The sequence below is a fragment of the Giraffa tippelskirchi genome, chromosome 2, assembly GCF_054371585.1.
Source record: "Giraffa tippelskirchi isolate mGirTip1 chromosome 2, T2T-mGirTip1v1.2.pri, whole genome shotgun sequence".
Lineage (NCBI taxonomy): Eukaryota > Metazoa > Chordata > Mammalia > Artiodactyla > Giraffidae > Giraffa > Giraffa tippelskirchi.
In genome coordinates, this window is record NC_137276.1 from 163,210,165 (window position 1) to 163,232,216 (window position 22,052).

Consider the following 22,052-nt stretch of genomic DNA (forward strand, 5'->3'; position numbering starts at 1 on the left):
ATTTGTTGTGGTCCTTTAATGGACCGGAACTTGGGGGTACAGAGTTGACCGATAAGAAAAGAAGGAAGAAAAGAGGCTGATATTCCCTGGTTTACACAGTATGCCAATATAACTCTAGGACAAAGAGCTAGCACCGTCTACGTAGGCTCAGGGCGCCCTCTCGAAGAGGTCTTGAAAGTCCGGGCAAATAAGTAGACACGGTGGACACCTGTGCTCCGTGGAAACAGCCTGAAACGGAGAGAGGGAGAGAGGGAGAGAGTGAGAGAGAGAGAATGAGGAAAATGAAGAAAGACACGGTGACCATTGCTCTGGTGGAACAAAGGCATTTATTGAACATATTGTGGGCATATATATACTCTCTTACCAGATAGCCCTTTTTAGCAGAGATAGGGATCAAAAGTCTAACAAGTCATCTAGAAAGCCGGAGGTTCGAATTATTTTCTAGAGAGGGGGTTGTAACAGTTACTTTACACATCAGAAAGGAGGAGACTTGTAAATGGCTGCTGTTCACCATATGGAATTTCCATATGAATGAGATACATGAATTTCTATTATCCCCGAAAGCCGGCTTGCCAGCTCTCTGGCACCTTTATTCAGGTGCTGTTAAGGAACATAGAATTCATGCAAGACTGAAAACAGCACACAGGAAGCCTCCTATTAAACGTATCCTGACAAATATTCATATCCTTTGATCCAGTATATGTCATGGATGGACTCTCACAAACTATTAATATATTTAAAAAATACATGTATGTATATTCATTATAATATTACTTGAAATATTAGTAAAAAAGCAATCTAAATGATTATCAGTAAGAAACTGGATAAACATGTTATTGTATAGCCACTTAATGCAATATAAAGTAACAGGCATAAAAATACAGTCTCTGTATCTCCTATATGTTATTAAATGATTGAAAGCAGGTTGCAGATCAAAAAGTATAGTGTGACTCTGTGATAGAAGAGAGTTAATTTAGATAGATTAAAAAGAAATTCTTTATGGTTATACAGTAGAGGTGACGAATAGATTCAAGGAATTAAATCTGGTAGAGTGCCTGAAGAAGTATGGATAGAGGTTTGTAACACTGTACAAGAGACAGTAACCGTAAGCAAAGTGGTTGTCTGAGGAGGCTTTACAAATAGCTGAGGAAAGAAGGGAAGTGAAAAGCAAGGCAGAAAGGGAAAGATAGAGTCAACTGAATGCAGGGCTCTAGAGAATAGCAAGAAGAGATAAGGCTTTCCTTGAACATGCAAAGTAGGGGAGAACAATAGAATGGGAAAGACTAGAGACCTCTTCAAGAAAACTGAAGATATCAAGGAAACATTTCATGCAAAGATGGGCACAATAAAGGACAGAAATGATAAGGACCTAACAGAAGCAGAAGAGATTAGAACAGGTGGCAAGAATACACAGAACTATACAAAAAAGGTCTTAATGACCAGGATAACCACGATGGTGTGGTTATTCACCTTGAGCCAGACATCCTGGAGTGTGAAGTCAAGTGGGCCTTAGGAAGCATCAGTACAAACAAAGCTGGTGGAGGTGATGGAATTCCAGTTGAGCTATTTCAAATCCTAAAAGCTAATCCTGTGAAAGTGCTGCACTCAATATGCCAGCAAATTTGGAAAACTCAGCAATGGCCACAGGACTAGAAAAGGTCAGTTTTCATTTCAATCCCAAAGAAGGACAATGTCAAAGAATGTTCAGACTACCGCACAATTGCACTCATTTCACATGCTAGCAAGATAATGCTCAAAGTCCTTCAAGCTAGACTCAACAGTACATAAACCGAGAACTTCCAGATATACAGCTGAGTTTAGAAAAGGCAGAGGAACCAGAGATCAGATTGCCAGTGTACATTGGATCATAGAAAAAGCAAGATAATTTCAGAAAAACATCTTTGCTTCATTTACTCTGCTGAAGCCTTTGTGTGAATCACAACAAACTGGAAAATTCTTCAAGAGATGGGAATACCAGACCACCTGACCTGCCTCCTGCAAAACCTGTGTGCAGGTCAAGAAGCAACAGTTAGGACTGGACATGGAACAACAGACTGATTCAAAATTGGGGAAAGAGTACGTCAAGGAGTGTTGTCACCCTGCTTATTTAACTTATATGCAGAGTACATCATGTGAAACGCAGGGCTGGATGAATCACAAGCTGGAATCAAGATTGCCAGGTGAAATAACAGTGTCATGTATGCAGATGATACTATTCTAATGGCAGAAGGTGAAGAGGAACTAGAGCTGCATTATGAGGGTGAAATAGAGTGAAAAAGCTGGCTTAAAACTCAGCATTCAAAAAACTAAGATCTTGGCCTCTGCTCCCATCACTTCATAGCAAATAGAAGGGAAAAAAGTTAGAAGCAGTGACAGATTTTATTTTCTTGGGCTCCAAAACCTCTGCAGACAGTGACTGCAGCCATGAAATTAACAGATGCTTGCTCCTTGAAAGAAAAGCTATGACAAACCTAGATGGCATGTTAAAAAGCAGAGACATCACTTTGCTGACAGAGGTTCATACAGTCAAGGCTAGGGTTTTTGTCATGTATGGATGTGAGAGTTGGACCATAAAGAAGTCCAACCGCTGAAGAATTGATGTTTCGAACTGTGGTGGTGTTGAAGACTCTTGAGAGTCCCTTGGACTGCAAGGAGATCAAATCAGTCAATTTTAAAGAAAATCAACCCTGAATATTCATTGGGAGGACTGATGCCAAAGCTCCAATACTTTGGCCACCTGATGCGAAGAGCTGACTTATTGGAAAAGACCCTGATGCTGGAAGAGATTAAAGGCTGGAGGAAAAGAGGGCAGCAGAGGATGAGATGGTTAGATAGCATCACCAACTTAATGGACATGAATTTGAGCAAACTCTGGGAAATAGTATAGGACAAGGAATCCTTATGTGCTGTAGTCTATGGGGTCACAAAGAGTCAGACACGACTTAGCAACTGAACAACAATAGAACAAAAATAACACACAGTGAATCCACTTTCAGCAATGTAGTCTTGTTTTCAGTTGTCTCTGCTATCTTTCGGTCCCCCTTTTCAGCCTTTGTGAGTTCATTTTTATGGGAGTGAAATTACCTGACTCAGTGGTATAGGGAGGATATCTCTTTTCTCTTTCTGTTTGACCTTGTATTTAATGCTGTAAAATAATCCACCTGCTTTAATTTGAGTTAGGAGATAGTAGAGTTAAAGCATATATTCAGTCTACCAGGTTTAATCTGAAGTCCTCTAAACCTCTAAACTACATTTATTGAAGTAATGTGTAATATTCATATGTAAAGGTCCACAAATTATAAATGTACAGCTTGATGAATTACTGCATTGTGAATATATCAGGTCAGGGGGGAAAAAATGGAATGACTGCTAATGGGTTCTGGAATTAGATAGTGATAATGGTTGCAAAACTCCGTGAGTATACTAAAAACCACTGAATTGTGCACTTTAGAATTTGGTGAATTTTATGTTATGCCCTTTATATTTCAATTTTAAAAAGGAAATATACCAGTACTCCCTAAATCTCCCTTTTACCTTTCCTGTTCACTACCTATTCCCTTTTCCTCAAACGGCTATCTTAATTTCTAACACCATAGATCAGTTTTGCCTCTTTTAAAACTATATATTAAGAGATTCACATAGTATGTACTCTAGCTTCTTGTATCTAGCTTTTTTCAGGTGTGAATTTCATTCATAATTTAAAGTTTTTTCATTATTACTGCTGTTTAATATTCCATTGTATGATATAACCACACTGTATTTATCCATTCTTTTGATGATGAATATTCGACTTGTTTCTAGTTTTGGGTTAGTGCTGCTTTGAATATTCTTTTATGGTTATATCTGCCATAGCACAGTGTTTAACTTCTTAAAAATCACCATACTTTGCAAAAGTGTTCAATAAAAATCACAGGGCTTATGTATTTAGAAAATGTGGGGCTCAAAACTTAAAACTTGTAAGTGCCACATATACCAAAGCTAAGGACCTAATGAAAATGGCAGCACAGCTTCACAGATGTTAAATGATTAAGAAATGAATAATATTACAACATATATGACATTTTACCATGAAAAAAAAATCTTGCTTAATATGTGAGTATGTGTCCTGGTTGCATCTTGTGAGTTATTGTGAAGTACTGGTGGAGAGTTATCTGAAAGTAGATGAGAAGTTACACCACCAGTGTGACTCATAACACTCAAACTAAAGCCTGAAATATGTACATTTTATGTATTCCTATGTGTCTTTTTCCATCTGGGTTCAATTTTCTGTCCTTACCTAGTGTTTCTCATATATTGGATTGTGCATAAGCAAACGTGAGATTTGTGCTTTGTTCATATTGTTCCTTAATACATCAGTTGCATTGGAACAAATTTATATTTTTAGAATGACACAGGAGAACCATGTACGTTTTTTGGGCACCTGTGTATGCGTTTCTGTTGCTTATATACCCAATTGTGAAAATGATATGTTTAGTTTTAGAACATAATAGAAACAGTTTTGCAAAATGATTATACCTGTTTTTATTAATATAATCGCCACCAGTGTGTGTGAGTTTCATTTTTCATGTAATGGTCAACACTTGTTATCGTTAGTCTTTTTATTAATAATTTCAGCCATTCTGGTAGGTGTGTACTGATACTTCATAGTTGTATTTGCACCTCCTTATTAACAAGATTAACAAACACCTTTTTATATGTTTGCTGTTCATTTTGCTATCTTTTTTGAAGTGTTCAAGTCTTTAACACACTTTTTGCTGAGTTATGTTTTCTGTCCTATTGATTTGTAGGAGGTCTCTAACTGGAATGATTCCTTTGTCAGGTATATGTGTAATATGTATTTTTTCCCCATTCTGAAGCATTCTTTTCAATCTTTTAATTATCAAGTACAATTTTTTATTAATCAAGATTTCTTTTATATGTTCAATTTATGCTTAATGCTTTTTGTGCCTTTTGAAGTGTTTTCCAACTCTTAGGTCATAAAGATACTCTACTGTATTATTTGTTAGAGGCTTTTATTTTGGCTTTCACATTTACATCTAATTTGTGCTGCAATTTGCGAAGTTTCACATGAATCAGCATTCCAATATGTCTCATTCTTGCCACTCTAGTCTAAACCATCCTCATTTTTTGCCTAGATTCTTGGCCTGTCTGTATTCTCACTTTCGTTTTTTGAATTTGTGACCAGTTTATTTACAAGATTATCTTTATAAAATGCAAATTCTGTCATTACCTTTCATTGGCTTTCCATTCCTCTTAGGAGATCCCTCATGAGACTCAGAAATCGCAAATTGGTTGGCCACTGCCTGTTTCTCCACTCATCTTTTAGAATTCTTCTCTTCTTTGGTCACTGGTCATTTTATTTGGAATGTCAATTCATTTAGTCAACAGGTACTGAGTACCTATTGTATATCATGCATTTATCTAGTAGTTTAGAAGGTGATAAGTGATAACGAGAGGAAAGAAAGAGTAAGGGATTAAGAGGAACAGGGATGCCAGATTGTGTGTGGGGGGGATGCTTTGCAACTTTAAATAGGGTATTTATGGTAGGCCTGGTTGAGGTGATACTTGTGTAAAGAATTGGAAGTTAATGCAACTGTTTGAGGGATAACCAGTGTAAAGACCAAGGCAAGAAGAAGGCTGGAATATATGAGAAATAGCAGTATGGCCAGTGGGGCTAGAGCAGAGTGAGTAAGGAGCAGTGGGAGATGAGGTCAGAGTGCAAGATGGGGCAGATCATGTGAAGCATGTGCAAAGTTTTGGAGCAGAGGAGTGACATCGTTTAACCTAACCTTTAAAAGGATCATTCAGGGTGTTTTGTTGAAAATTCACTGTAGTAAGGGTAGAGCAGGAGGCCTGTTAGGAATCTGTTTCAGTAATCCAGTTAAGGATGGATATATGTGATAATGGAGTTGCTAAGTGACTGAATTATGAGGTATTTTGTAAAATGAAAAGAATAGACCAACAAACATTCATGTAGAGTCAACATTTACTAATATTTTATAACATTTGCCTTTTCTCTGTATGTGTATTTGGGGAATCTATTTGAAAATCAGGCATAGACATCATGCACTTAACTTGTAAAAACTTCATATATCTCCTATAAGTAAGAATAGTCAAACATTCTCCTGTGTAACCTTACTACTGTTATCACACCTAAGAAAGTTAATAAATATTATTAAATTATCTCTCCAATCCACAATTGATTCTGATCTATCTTTTAGGACTTTTAAAAAGTCAGAAGCCAGTTAAGATTCATGTACTGAATTTGATCATTAAGTCAATTTTTATCTGAATTTCCCTGATAACAGAACTTGAGGCAGAGAGCTAATGCTTTATTAGGTACTTTATTTAGAGAGTTCATTCACTCCTGGGGAGCACAAGTAAGGGAAAAGGTGAATAAGCTGGAAATAAGGAAAAACTAGTACAAGGATGCTTCCTGCCACTAAGTGTGACTGATTGCTGAATCTTGGGTATAGCATCTCTGAGAAGCCATAGAGAATTTATCTTCTGGCTTCTGGTGACCATCAGTTCCCCTGCACTTCAGGGTTGTGGATTTGTGGGTGCAGGGGATATGGTATTTGGTTTTACAGGAAAGCTGCAAGTAAGGAGGTGAGAAGGTGAACTGTGGATGACAGGCCAGAGGCACGAGGTGTTGCCAGGGTGCCTCAGGGTGAAAAGCAGATGTGAAGATCTGGGGGCAGGCGATGCAGTGAGTCAGGAGGGCACATACCAAACCTGGTACATTGTCTTTACTCGCTTAAAATCTGGAGGAATGGCCTCCCCATATTTTTTTACCCCTTTAAATGACTTTTTGAAGAGACCATGCCAGTTGTCTTATAGTATAACACATATTTGTTTAGCAGTCTGTTTTTTTCATGTTAAGTCATTTCAGTAAGTCTTACATTTCTGATAACAGAAGTTAGATGTCAAGGTTGATTAGACTCATTTTTGGTAAGCAGACTTCCGGTCTTCAGATTGCATCACAGCAGGAAGCATATGATATCAGGTTGTTGTACTTGTGATGATTAAGTATGATTACTTAGAGGTAGTGACCTCCAGATCCTCCTTGTACAGTTATGATTTTCTTCTTGTAGTTATCAAGTATCTTTGGGTAGCACTTTAGCACCTTGTATTGAGTGAATTTTTACCTGATTCACCCGTTAATGATCTTTGCCTACATCACTTATTCCATTAGAAGTTTCAAAACGTGTTGATTTTCCTTTCTAATTTTATCATTCCATTTGTATTTATTAGTTGGTATTCTTCTGTAAAAAGTACTTATCCCCATCAGTTAGGGTTGAAACTTTGTTTCTCCTAAAAAGCTTATATTTTCTTTTAATGACTAGTTTTTAGAGTAGTTTGTGTGATGGTCCCCTGCAAAGGTGACTAAATAGCCCTACACCCACACTTTATTCTTGCTCTTCTGAATAAAACTATCACTATAAAAAAAAAACCTATCCCTATGGACTGCAGGATGTTACATATTTAGTGTTTACAGTCTATTTCAGTTACTCAATTCAGTCAGTTCAGTTCAGTCGCTCAGTCATGTCTGTCTCTGCGACCCCATGGACTGCAGCATGCCAGGCTTCCCTGTCTATCACCAACTCCTGGAACCTACTCAAACTCATCTCCATCGTGTTAGTGATGCCATCCAACCATCTCATCCTCTGTCGTCCTTTTCTCCTCCCACTTTCAATCTTTCCCAGCATCAGGGTCTTTCCCAATGAGTCGGTTCTTCGCATCAGGTGGCCAAATTATTGGAGTTTCAGCTTCAGCATCAGTCCTTCCAATGAATATTCAGGACTGATTTACTTTAGGATGGACTGATTGGATCTCCTTGCAGTCCAAGGGACTCTCAAGAGTCTTTTCCAACACTACAGTTCAAAAGCATCAATTCTTTGGTGCTTAGCTTTCTTTATAGTCCAACTCTCACATTCATACATGACTACTGGAAAAACCATAGCCTTGACTGCTGCTGCTAAGTCACTTCAGTCGTGTCCGACTCTGCAACCCCATAGACGGCAGCCCACAAGGCTGCGCCATCCCTGGGGTTCTCCCAGGCAAGAATACTGGAGTGGGTTGCCATTTCCTTCTCCAGTGCATGAAAGGGAAAAGTGAAAGTGAAGTCACTCAATTGTGTCCGACTCTCAGCGACCCCATGGACTGTAGCCTACCAGGCTCCTCCATCCATGGGATTTTCCAGGCAAGAGTACTGGAGTGGGGTGCCATTGCCTTCTCCACAGCCTTGACTAGACGGACCTTTGTTGGTAGAGCAATATCTTTGCTTTTTAATATGCTGTCTAGGTTGGTCATAGCGTTTCTTCCAAGGAGCAAGCATCTTTTAATTTCATGGCTGCAGTCACCATTGGCAGTGATTTTGGAGCCCCCCAAAATAAAGTCTCTCACTGTTTCCATTGTTTCCCTATCTATTTGCCATGAAGTGATGGGACCGGATGCCATGATCTTAGATTTCTGAATGTTGAGTTTTAAGCCAACTTTTTCACTCTCCTCTTTCACTTTCATCAAGAGGCTCTTTAGTTCTTCTTCGCTTTCTGCCATAAGGGTGGTGTCATCTGCATATCTGAGGTTATTGATATTTCTCCTGGCAATCTTGATTCCAGCTCGTGCTTCATCCAGCCCAGCATTTTGCATGATGTACTCTGCATGTAAGTTAAATAAGCAGAGTTAAATAAGCATTGATATACTCCTTTCCTGATTTGGAACCAGTCTGTTGTTCCATGTCCAGTTCTAACTGTTGCTTCTTGACCTGCATACAGATTTCAGTTATTACTCTTTGGATACTCATATTACTCCATATGTGGAGGATCTCTTGAAGGGATCCCTCCATGTCCTTTTGATAGGCATACATTTGTCTTTGAGCATGTTCTTGCATGCTGGCACAGTTTTCCCAAGTTCATTTTGAATTTTCAATGCCCCAGAACTAGAATCAGCTGGAATAATGACTTCTGTTTCTCAGTTCCATCTGAATGCCTTTTCTTTGCGGTATTGTCTTTGGTATGTAAGAGTAAAGAGGCAGGTGACAGAGCCTTATCTTTAGTCTTTTGCATCGGAATTAGTAAAATAAAATTTGAGAAACATTACTGGTCTAAACATATTATAGTATTAATTTTTAAACTGGTACATTGTGTTCTTTCTTCCTTTCTTAAAAAAAATGTTCACATGTTCCATAGGAAAGGATTATAAAGATCTTATTTTCAAGTTGTATAGTTTTAAAGGGCACCTTCACATACATTATTATATTTTGACATGTTACAGGACTATGGATTCTTGCTTATTAGTAATCTCCTAATATACATGAGTTAAGTCAGATTTTGGTCTTTAGTACTTAGAGCTGATACTCACTTTAAAATTCAGCAAATTGTAATTAAGGGATGTTGTGACTGCCCAAACTTACATTATTATCATTTGGAAAAACTGAGATTAGAACTTAGAATTTCAGACTTTAAGGCAGATATTTTTCTCTGACTTAATTTAATAAACTTGCTTAGTAATTGGATTTGTTACCTAGACAATGAAAATACCACACTATAGTTAATAAAATAAGAGAAAAATGAGTAATTTGAATTTACAAGCTGAGTTTAGAAAAGGCAGAAGAACGAAATTTGCATCATCCATTGGATCATAGAAAAAGCAAGAGAGTTCCAGAAAAACATCTATTTCTGCTTTATTGACTATGCCAAAGCCTTTGACTGTGTGGATCACAATAAACTGTGGAAAATTCTGAAAGAGATGGGAATACCAGACCATCTGACCTGTCTCTTGAGAAACCTGTATGCAGATCAGGAAGCAACAGTTAGAACTGGACATGGAACAACAGACTGGTTCCAAATAGGAAAAGGAGTACGTCAAGGCTGTATATTGTCACCCTGCTTATTTAACTTATATGCGGAGTACATCATGCAAAATGCCAGGCTGGATGAAGCACAAGCTGAAATCAAGATTACCAGGAGAAATATCAGTAATGCAGATGATACCACCCTTATGGTAGAAAGCGAAGAGGAACTAAAGAGCCTCTTGATGAAAGTGAAAGAGGAGAGTGAAAAAGCTGGCTTAAAACTCAAACATTCAAAAAACTAAGATCATGGCATCCGGTCCCGTTACTTCATAGCAGATAGAAGGGGAAACAGTGGAAACAGTGACAGACCTTATTTTCTTGGGCTCCAAAATCACTGCAGTTGGTGACTGCAGCCATGAAATTCAAAGACAGTTGCTCCTTGGGAAAAAAGCTATGATGAACCTAGACAGCATTTTTAAAAGACGAGACATTACTTTGCCAGCAAAGGTTTGTCTAATCAGAGCTATAGTTTTTCCAGTAGTCATGTATGGATGTGAGAGTTGGACCATAAAGAAGGCTGAGCGTTGAAGAATTGATGCTTTTGAACTGTGGTGTTGGAGAAGACTCTTGAGAGTCCCTTGAACTGCAAGGAGATCCAACCAGTCAATCCTAAAGGAAATCAGTCTTGGGTATTCATTGGAAGGACTGATGCTAAAGCTGAAACTTTAATACTTTGGCCACCTGATGCAAAGAACAGACTCATTTGAAAAGACCCTGATGCTGGGAAAGACTGAAGGCAGGAGGAAAAGGGGACGACAGAGGATGAGATGGTTGGATGGCATCATTGACTCAATGGACATGAGTTTGAGCAAACTCTGGGAGATGGTGAAGGACAAGGAGGCCTGGCATGATGCAGTCTTTGGGGTCACAAAGAGTCAGACACAACTGAGTGACTGAACAACAAAAGTAATTTTAATAGAGACAGAAACATAGCAGGCTAGTTTGTAGAAAAAACACAGGATGTAGTTAACATAGGAATGGCAACCCACTGCAGTATTCTTTCCTGGAGAATTCCATGGACAGAGGGGCCTGGCGGGCTGTAGTCCATGGGGGTGTAGAGTCAGACACGACTGAATGACGACTGACACTTCCACTTTTCACTTTTAACATAGGAAAGTGAAATTACTCTCTGCAGCAGTGGCTTCTGAAAGTGGTTTGGTATATATATTCCAGTTGGGATGTCTGTACTTTATCTGTCTTACGTGACCCAACTCAGAAACCATCCATGTGAGATCTTCTCTCATCTTTTCTCTGAGTCAAATGCCCATAGCACTTTGTAGTTTTCTTATAGGACTTATATTTTACTGTTATTTTGGACTCGTTTCCAGTTTCTCTTTTTAAAAATTTTATTCTTTTGAAAAAATATACTACATCTACAGGAAAATTACAAGAATAGTGAAGTTGCCATTTTGTCACATTTGCTTGCTCCCTGTACACATATACACACACTTTTAAAATTTATTCTTGCTCAGCCATTTGAGAGCAAATTGCAGACATGATCTTTAGTCTTAAATACTTCAGCACAATTCTCCAGTGAAGGAGTTTATTTTATATGACTTTCCCTAAAAGCATCTAGTATACAATTAACAAACTGAAAAAATTTAAAGTTGATACAATGGTAGTATGTACAATAGTGCTATTATCAGTCCATATTCAAATTCAGTACTTACCTTTGGTACCATCTATCCTGTAACTCTATATCCCTAATGCAGACCTCCATTTCAGTTCTTATTATGGGCTTTGGAAGACAGCTGACCAAATTTTATAGCACAACTTCATAACTTTTTCACATTTTTAAATTCCTTCCTTCAGAGTAATTGATGATCGTATGTATTGGTGCTCAGCTTGTTTTCCTCTGTTCTTCATCAGTGTCCTCAAGGTTTTTTATCCTTCTTCCTAATATTCTATTTTTCTACAGAATGTCTCTCTCTCTTGGTACATTCCAGAGACACTAGTTTGAACTCCCTTTCTCTGCCACCAGATTTACAGTGCTGTCTCATTTAATTCCAGTTTTTAAGTGGTGTGAGTGTATAAAACTTATAATGCACAACCCTTAGAGACCCTGTAATTGAAAAATTTCATCAAGACCAAAGCTGACAGGTGTGTGTACTAAGTGATTTGTGCATTATATGTTTCTGCAAGTGATTTTGATGACCACTATACTGTTATTTTATATTCACTGTTATGTAATTCTTATATTTTTATGTTTATATCTATGACAATCTTATTTCAGTGTTTAAATGGTAGATGCCAGTTCTAGAACTGAAGGATATACCACTAAAATAATAACTTTGAACTGAAATATAATGAAATGCTATGAGAGAAGTGGAACAACTGCCATATTATGCCAAGCTGTTAATCTAGGAGAAAACTTGGCAAAATATTATAGTTACTAAGAAAATAAAAATCTGTTAAAGCTTAAGTGTACCACAATAGTTACAGATTCATGCTCTGCAAGAAGGCATCCCCAGTTAGTTTTAAATTATGAGTTTTGATTATAAGACATTTTCAGTAACTCATTTAAATAATTTTATTTGTTATCCATATCTGCATCTGTTACCATCTTCAGTATTAGAGCATTACTATCACCTCATATGCTCTTAAATAAGCTCCCCCTTGTGTTTCTCCAAATGTGAAAAATGTGGGGATTTTGAGTTGGAATAAAATGCATATATAATTTTTCCCAGTAAAGTGTATGGATATTTAAAATAAGCCTCCCCATTTGTTTGGATTACCAAAGTAATACATGCTTACTGCAGAAATTTCCAACTTTATAGAAATATGTTTTCAGTTATGTGAAAGTCACTGTCTCAGATAAATATTGAAAGCTTCTATTGCACTCTTGATCCTTTTATCTTTTGGAATCTCATTCTCTCCACTCCTCATGTAATATCTATAACCTTCTCCTCTCTCTTGGACCTTTGTTTCCTTCTTCACTTTACCGTATAAATACATTCAAAGATTCCATTAAAAGAAAATAGACAAATAGGAGAAGTTCTTCTCAGTAGGACCCTATAGTATTCCTTCTCTTCCTAGTTAAGTTTCTTGAAAAAAGTAGTTTATGTTTTTCCTTTCTTTCCTTCTCATTCCCAATATTTTGTAATGTGGCTTCTTTTAAAAAAATTTTATTTTTAATTGAAGGATAATTGCTTTACAATATTGTGTTGATTTCTGCCATACATCAACATGAATCAGCCATAGGTATAAAAATATGGACGGCTTCACGAATTTGCATGTCATACTTGTGCGGGGGCCATGTGAATCTTCTCTGTATGGTTCCAATTTTAGTATATGTGCTGCTGAAGCCAGCACTGTAACCTGGCTTCTGATGCTTCTTTTCCACAGGAATTGCTATCTCTCTTTTTCAGTTATTTACTTAAAAAAAAAAATCTCTGATTACAAAGATAATTCAGGCGTATCTTAAAACATACATGTACAGGGAGGTGTACATTGTTGAAAGTCAGTCCTTTTTAAAATATTCTTTCGTTGAGACAACCACTTTTAACCATTTGATATATATTTATTCAACTAATTTTGTATGTTAATGAGTATATTATTTAGCTCCCATATATATTTAAAATGAGAACTGTGTATCATTCTGTAATTTTCTTCTATGTCTGTGTTTAGATCTGTTGTATTACATTATAAATATAGGGCAGATTGCTTAACTGTTTTTAGTTTCATCATCTATAAAGTGGAGATGAAAACAGAACTCCCTTCCTGTGGTGCTTTTATGTATGAGATGGGATGGTGGTGGTGCGGGCAAGCTCAGTCATGTCTGACTCTTTGTGACCCTGTGTACTATAGCCGGCCAGGCTCCTCTGTCCATGGAATTTTCCAGGCAAGAACACTGGAGTGGGTTGCCATTTCCTACTACAGGGGATCTTCCTGACCCAGGGATCTAACCCGCCTCTCTGGCATTTCCTGCATTGAAAGGTGGATTCTTTACCACTACCACCATCTGTAAGAGAGTATATGAGGTGGAATAATTTGTGTAAAACTTAAATCAGGGTCTGACATAAAATGAAGTGCTCAGTAAATGGTAGATTTATAAAATAATCTTATTGTTTTTATTAAAATGTTGCATACTCAGTAATTTATCAGTGTAGCAAAGGAGAGAGAACATAAAATCCCTCTTCAGTGTCACTAACCCTTTCCTAGTTGTGTCTAACTCTCTGTGATCCCATGGACTGTAACCCTCCAGGCTCCCCTGTGCGATTTTCCCAGCAAGAATTGGGAATGGTTGCCGTTCCCCTCTGCAAGGGATCATCCTGATCCTAGAGTTGAAACCACATCTCCCTCATTGGCAGGCGGATATTTTTACCTACCCTGATTTCTTTAGGTGGTGTTTGCTACAATCTGTTTTTGAAAATTTTTTGTCTTCTTGGCAGCTGTCTTGTTGATTGTCTTCTTTTTGTGTGTTACTAGAAAAAAAAAGATTATAGTTACACAGAAATCTGAAGAGACTATTTTGAATCTCTGTACCTGTTATCTAGGGATTTCCATGATGGCTCAGCAGGTAAAGAATCCACCTGCAATGCAGGAGACACAGGTTCCATCCTTAGTTTGGAAAGATCCCCTGGAGGAGGCAAATGGCAACCCACTCCAGTATTCTGGCCTGAAAATTCCCATGGACAGTGGAGCCTGGCAGGCTACAGTCAGTGGGGTCCCAAAGACTAGGACACAACTGGGCAACTGACACACTCATGCATGTCCGTATTACCTAGCTTAAGAAAAGGAAATGTTATATAGTTGACGATCTTTTATTTTCCATCCTGATTACCTTCTCTGCCTCATCCCTCAGAATGAATCACTGTCCTGAGTTTGGTGCTTGTCATTCCTTTACACTTTCCATTGTATAATTTTCTTCACATCTTTGGGATTTGTGGAGTTTCTTGGATCTGTGTTTATAGTTTTTGCCAAATATGGAAAGTTTTTATCCATTATTTCAATATTTTTTTCTGTTACCCTCTCTCTTTTTTTTAGGGACTGTATAAACAGGTGTTTATTGGGTTGATTGAATTTGTCCCACAGCTCATTGATGTGATTCTTTTTTTTTTTTTTAGTCTTTTTTCCTCTATGTGTTGTATTTTGGACAGTTTCTGTTACGTTTTCACTTCATTAATTTTTTGAAGTGTTAATCTCATTTAATCAGTTTTTTGTAAGTCATTTGAATTTTTATCTCTAGAAGTTTAACTTGGTTCCATTTTTATTTTCCATGTCTCATTAAGATGTTCATGCATGTGCTTGCTTAGGCAACACATATACTAAGATGTTCATGGTTTCCTTCTATTCGTGAATATGTGGGATAAGTTTGTAATAATTTTAAAATATCCCTGAGTGCTAATTCTGTCATCTGTCATTTTGGATTTTTATTTGTTTGTTTTTATTGAAGTAGAGTTGATTTATGATATTGTGTTTCAGGTGTACAGCATAGTGATTCTTTTTTCTTTTTGCAGATTATACTTTATTATAGGTTATTATAAGATATTGGGTATGCTTTCCTGTGCTATACAGATAAATCCTTGTTGCTTATCTGTTTTATGTTTAGTAGTTTGTATTTGTTAATCCCATATCCCTAATTTGTTTGTCCCTCTCACCCTCCTCACTTCCTTTTGGAAACCATAAATTTGTCTTTGGTGTCTGTTAGTCTTGTTTCTGCAGGTCTGGTTTCTTTTTGTTGATTGCTTTTTCTCCTCTCCAGGTTATATTTACCTCTTCTTTGTATACCTGAGAATTTTTTAAATTAGATTTGGCAGATATTATAAATTTGACCTTTTCAGGTCCTCAGTATTTTTGTGTTCCCTTAAATATTCTTGAGATTTGTTTTGGAATACAGTTAAATTACTTGGAAAGAGCTTTTGAAACTTGCTTTCAGTCTTTTTTTAGTGAGACCAAGCAGCCTTCAGTATAGGGTTAATTTTGTCCCAGTACTCTTCTGAGTACTCCACCCAGAGCCTGTATATTATGAGTTTTTCCATTCTTCTTAGCTCTGTATGAGTTCTGGGATTGTTCCACCTAGGTTTCTTGCCTCAGCCACAAGTTTCCTTATATGTATGACTAGTCAGAGAAGGCAATGGCACCCCACTCCAGTACTGTTGCCTGGAAAAGCCCATGGACGGAGGATTTTCCGTCCATGGGGTCACTAAGAGTCGGACACGACTGAGCGACTTCACTTTCACGTTTCACTTTCTTGCATTGGAGAAGGAAATGGCAACCCACTCCAGTGTTCTTGCCTGGAGAATCCCAGGGACGGGGGAGCCTGGTGGGCTTCCATCTATGGGGTCGCACAGAGTCGGACACGACTGAAGTGACTTAGCAGTAGCAGTGGGTGTAATAAAGACTCAAGAAGAATTCTACAGATCTGTGGATCTCATGCTATGCGCCTCTCCTCTCTGGTACTCTTATCTGTGAACTTTAGACACCTTGACCTTCCTGAATTCTCAACTCTGGCTCTTCATCTTAGATTGCTGGACTTTGTTTAGTTTCCCCATCCTTCTGCTGCAGTACGGAAACTTTTTCCAGACAGTTTCTGAGCATTTATGGGACTTTGTTCAGTATCTGAAAATCATTATTCCTTATTTGTCCTATTTTTTAGTTGTTTTAAGGTAGGAGAGTTAAACTGTTCCCTATTATTCTATTATGGTTGGAAACAATTGCCTATATAGACAGCCATTGATATTCTAAAATACTGTATAATATCTTATGTGCCTGAATATTAGGTGAGGTGTTGCCATCCCAAAGGCTTGTATTTGAAACCTCTAAAGTTGCTCATATTACAAAATAATTTATAAATTATCAATATTTTGCACAGCAAATGACTATTTAAGAAGAATGTATTGACTTGAAATGTCCTTAATCAGTGTCAGGTTGGGTGTTTATAAAAGATGCAATGAGTGTAGAACTTAACACAGATTAAATAATCATTCCTGAGTATGACTTTAAAAACTGCGGGCATTGGATAGTATATGTAAGCTTTATTTGAAAATTAAAAAGTATACTAAAGAGTACTATAGTAAGTGGTTATATTATAAAGGTTATAATATATACCGAGAAAACAAATAGGAAAAATTTGTTAGTATAATATGTATTGAGAAAACAAATAGGAAAAATCAATTAGTACCTATGTGAATAGGTACTAACAGTGATTTGAGATAAAATGTAAGGTGATATATTAATACATGGATTAAAAGTGCAGTATCTAAACAACTTAGATGGAAATGAAACTGAGCAAAATGATGAATTAATTTAAAAAGTGGTTGTAGTTATAATCATGACCCTAACATTTAAGGTGAATGTGAAGTTTGACCAAAATTGTTTTCTGAATGTGAGTAGAATAAAACAGTATTTTAGATATATTTTTAATAATATGTTGTTAAATATTTGTATGTTAATTGAGTCAGTTTGAAGTTTCATCTGTATTTGCCTAAGAATATGACTACTTAAAGTTACACAGTTTCAGTTCTGTTAATGGGCTGAAACACTGTTTCTGACTCTTGATACAGTGATTTTCAATCTCCTCTGTTATGAGGTCTGCCAAATTTAGGAATGCCTTCTCTCTCTAGGATATACTAATAGATAATAAAAATTAGACAGAACACTAAGGGAGAAACTAGCTAAAGCGTTTCACAAAGCTCTTTATTTTCCCTCACAGAATGCAGTGCTCAGTCAGTAATTAGATATTACCTATACTGTTTTCTGTATTCTTTCTAAAATGTTAAACTTTGTTTAAGGAATCATGACCCATGAGTGGGCTTTACTTTTTTGTCTTGGGAGCAAAGGATTGTTGGGGTGTGTGGGAAGAAGCGGGTACTCTCAGTCTCTAACTGAGCAGGTAATTCCCAAGAACCTGTTCTGCTTGGAGGAAAGGATATGTTGGCCAATGATAAAATTTACTTCTGCCCACCCTTCAAGCCTTATAGTTGCATGTGCATATATATAGATATATAGCTGTAACTGGCTTGTACTGAGCACTTAACAAAGATCAGCGTTATTTTAAGTGCTGTGCATTAGTTAGTTAATCCTTACAACAGTCCCATTAGACTGTGTTCAAGATAAAATCCCATTGGATCTGTCTTAGGTGTATTAGACTTGAAACAAAAAGCTGTCACCTAATAGCCAATCAATAATAGTAATAACAATAATGATGTGATATGTACTAAGTGACATACATGTATTAACTCTTTTGCATAATCTTTTATAATGAAACTCAGTTTAGTGTGAAAGTTGCTGATGCAGCCCATGACATAAAAAGAAAAGGAACAGTTCACTTGTTTGAATTTGAGGCAATTTATAATATCTGTAGATGATGAGGAAACCTTGTGGACAGAAATTGCAGGTAATACTCTTCATTATTACACATTTTTACAGGGGAGTGTGACTGCAAGCTTAGGAAACTCAAAGCCAGATGCAGCACTATGCTGTGTCCCCTGTCAGCCTATCTAGCTCTGTTTCCAATGATTTTGAGGACAGGACATGAATTCACAAAGTTAGGCTACTTCTGGGTTAAAAACGAAGTCTTCTTGAGGAGTTTGAAATGGTACTTAGTTAAAATTATCTTTTTGTGGTGGTGGCTTTTTTTTAAAGGGATTAAGTGAAATAGATTTAGTGGGGCACTAAAGTTAATATCTGACTACATTGGTAAATGTTACTATTATCATTTTTTCTTAAAGGGAAAAGAAGTAAATTTTAGAGATAATATTTTAAATTATTGCATTTTGTTCTTCTTTCCCCCCTTCTCAAAAATACCACATGGAATATTCCATTCATTACTGCCTGAGAAAGTCATTACTTTGCAAGCTGCAGTTGCTGAAATGGTTTAGTGGAAGAAATGTTTGCTTACAATTTTTTTTTTCCTTTTTAGTGATTTTTTTTGTTTGTTTGTTTTTACTTTTTGAATATCCAAACTATAGCAAACGAGGAGAAGGAGTTTTAAATTTGTATCGGGGAAACCTCTTTGTGGAACATTTCATCAGATGACTCCCTGTCAACCTCATATCTTTAAAAGAGGGATTAATGAAATAGCATCTGAAGCAGCAGTGATCTCTTGTGGAATAAACCCTGACGACTTCCACAGTGTTTTGTGGGATAATTTCAAGTTCTTCAAATATAGATTACATAAAGAAGATTGTAGGGCACGTGACACATTCTGGTTTCCTGTATTTCAAGTAGTAGAAAAATTGCTACCTCTAAGAATGGATCCTGGAGAGATCTTATCACAGTTATAACTTTTCATCAGTGGTTTTATCTCACAACTTTATTTTTATTTTTTATTCCTATAGGCAACTTATAGCTTGCAATAAACTGCTTTATGTATTAAGTATTGTAATGGTAGAGTAATGGATTGCCTGTGCATTGTAACTACAAAGGTAAGATACAGTATGCTTTCTATGTTTGTTAGTGACAGACCGCGAGAGACTTTTTTGTTTATAATATATTTAAAAAATAAAGTGTAGCCATTGTTATATATTGGAAATTTAAATCCATATGATGCTTAGTTTATTTCCTTTAGGAAAGATAATATTCAGAAGTGTGTTTCATATAGCTAAATGTAGTTTATTAAATGGATATTTTTTCCCTGGGATTTATAGGAAGGCTTTCTCCCAACAGCAAAGGTTTATAGGGCCCTAGTTATATCTTCTAAATATATTCTCAAAGTTCTCCCCTCTACTTTTTTTTCTGTCCCCATATGTCATGCTGGTTGAAAATATAACTCATTTTGAGAACATTTTCTGGACTCTCTCCTTTATTTATTGCAAATATAGTAAATTTTTTTTAAAGGAGAATAGTAAAGTTCTGATTGTGTTGCCTTTGGAAAGATGTCGATTGGATTTAAAATGATTACACTTGTTCAAGAACTCCTTAAAGTTATTTGTTTCAAAGTCTGTTTTTCTCATTTATCCTCAAAGTGCAACATACTTCACTTAAGTTCTAAGTTTGGTTTCTTTTATTTCTGAGCACCAGTTTGTGGACATTGTGTGACTGTGTAAGATTCAAGATGCTTAACATTTAAAATTTATACATTGGCTTTTAAAATATGGAATAATTTATTTTGGGGGGGTTTCTATAAACTTACAATGCCACGGTGATTGTTAGACAAAAATTGTTGAGATTTTAAAATTATATTCAATAATAAAAGAATCAGTAAAAATTTGTGAAATCTTCAAAGTCTGTTCTTATATAGTGAGTTATTTCTCACAACAAGAGGAAAAGCAGGAAAACTGATAGAAGTTAGTTTTGTTTGCTTGTTCAAAGTTATAGTTCAAACAATAAGAGTTTTGATCAGATACTAACATGCCTATTGTCTACTCACATTCTGTTTATGTCTTCCATGTAAAACTGTCTTATCAAACTATTCCTAAGGAATGTTTAAAGGGCAGTAAGCCTGGGATATAGATTTAGTCTAGCTATTTTTTTTTTATATATATATAAGTTCTTTTCATGATGGTCTGTGGTTGATTCTCCCTGTGATTTACCTTTTATCATTTCATTCACTTTAGTTTTTATTTCTAATATTATAGAATATTTATAATAATACAGAATAATATTATAGAATACCTAATATTTCTAATAGCTTATTTCTAATATTATAGGTTATTTGAAATGGTCTGTCTTCTCTCTGCCCTATCTTTCTTGATAGATTTTAAAAATCTTATATTTGATCCTGTTTAAGCAAAAGAGAGCTACCATTTTAAAAAAAATTATGTGGAATCAATACATAAAAGTTTTAATAAGTTTTTATTATGTAACTGTTAAAACAAAAATAGAAAAGATGTAGGATGGAAATTAGAAAGCCTAAACATATTTGTAGTTACTTTTGAAAGAGCTAAATTAAAATGATTTCTTCTATTATTAGAAATAAAACTCTTTGAACATATTTAACCAATAGCTACAGCAAGAAGAGCAAAAATCTTAATTTTCTTTTCAGCCAAAGTGCTGCAGTGTTTTCTTTGCCCCTTGAGTCTTTCCTTGCTTTTCTGATCTTTAGAGAGCTTTATGGTTTTATATGTATTTTTTAAGTCTATCAATATAGTTGATGTAATTCTATAATGTTAATACTAAAACACCTTTTCAAGTGAATTTTTTTCCATCATCCGCCTCCCCTCTCTCCCACTTGTGTAGGCATGGTGAGCTAGGTAGGCATGTTGCATCACTGCTACCATGGATACCCTTAAGAACAGGCATGTGGGTTGAGCTAAAGCAATGATGATTAGTTTTCTGGGCTTCCATCCTCCTCCTGCCCCCCCCCAACAATAACTATATGTTCTTCACAGTGAAGACTCTTATTTTAAAACCTTTGCAAATAGCTACGTTGTGAGCTGTGACGTGTAAATCTCACTGTTACTGAACAGCCAAATTTTGGCCTCTATTTACAGTAGTATTAATGCCATTTACTAATTTAAAATAATCATAAATAGCTGTAGTTGTTCCTCTGTTTGATACATTTTAAACACAAATGTAATGTTTGTTTTGCCTCTTAATGGGAAATGAAAATGTATTTCCTCTTCAATTTGCATTTTTAAAAATATTATTCTGCATTCACATTTTTTGCATGGGAAAAGATCCTAGTGAGCATTTCTCTTGTGGCAGTATTTCTTTATTATTAGTATACATACATAGATCTTTATGTAATTTAATCAGTTTGGGTGCAGTGTTTTATTCTGTGCTTTTCCACATCATGTGTAAGAGATTTTTGTGTTTGTAAATCCTTGTGTTCTTAATTAGCTCTTATGTAAATACATGTCAGTTGATGGAGAGTTAATAACGTTAGAAGGCCAGGAAGAGATGTGTAGTTTTGTCAGGCTCATTATCACAATGGGAAGATTAACTCAAAGCATACAAGGTCCAACAATAGTGATTTGGGAGTATTGTATACAATATATTTTCTTTTGTTAGTGATAAGCACTGTGTATAAACTGCAGCTGCAGCTAAGGACATTCTTATTCTTTAGTACAGAGTTTTCCCAGCTGTCGATTAACTTCTGAGAAAGGGAGTTGCTTAACTTTAATCATTTCTTGCAGTAAAATCCTGTCTTTCTCCATCTTTTGTTATACCTGTTTGTTGATCGAGTAGAGACTTTTATTCTTATGGTATTCCCGAGGCCTGACCAAGTGTCTGAGTATCTACATATAGTGGATACTCAGTAAATAATTGTTAAATGAATGAGGCTTTGGTATTGGTATTCCAAACTTGTGGA

General features: G+C 36.2%; 1 protein-coding gene and 1 non-coding gene across 15 annotated transcripts in view; one reads left to right on the top strand and one right to left on the bottom strand.

Moving 5' to 3' along the window:
* Positions 1-22,052, top strand: part of DLG1 (discs large MAGUK scaffold protein 1) — a 261,526-nt gene that overhangs the window by 26,184 nt on the left and 213,290 nt on the right. The window lies entirely within an intron of this gene.
* LOC145539976 (U6 spliceosomal RNA) lies at positions 13,062-13,168 on the bottom strand. Its single transcript, XR_014078113.1, has one exon. It is a non-coding gene; the product is annotated as a U6 spliceosomal RNA (small nuclear RNA).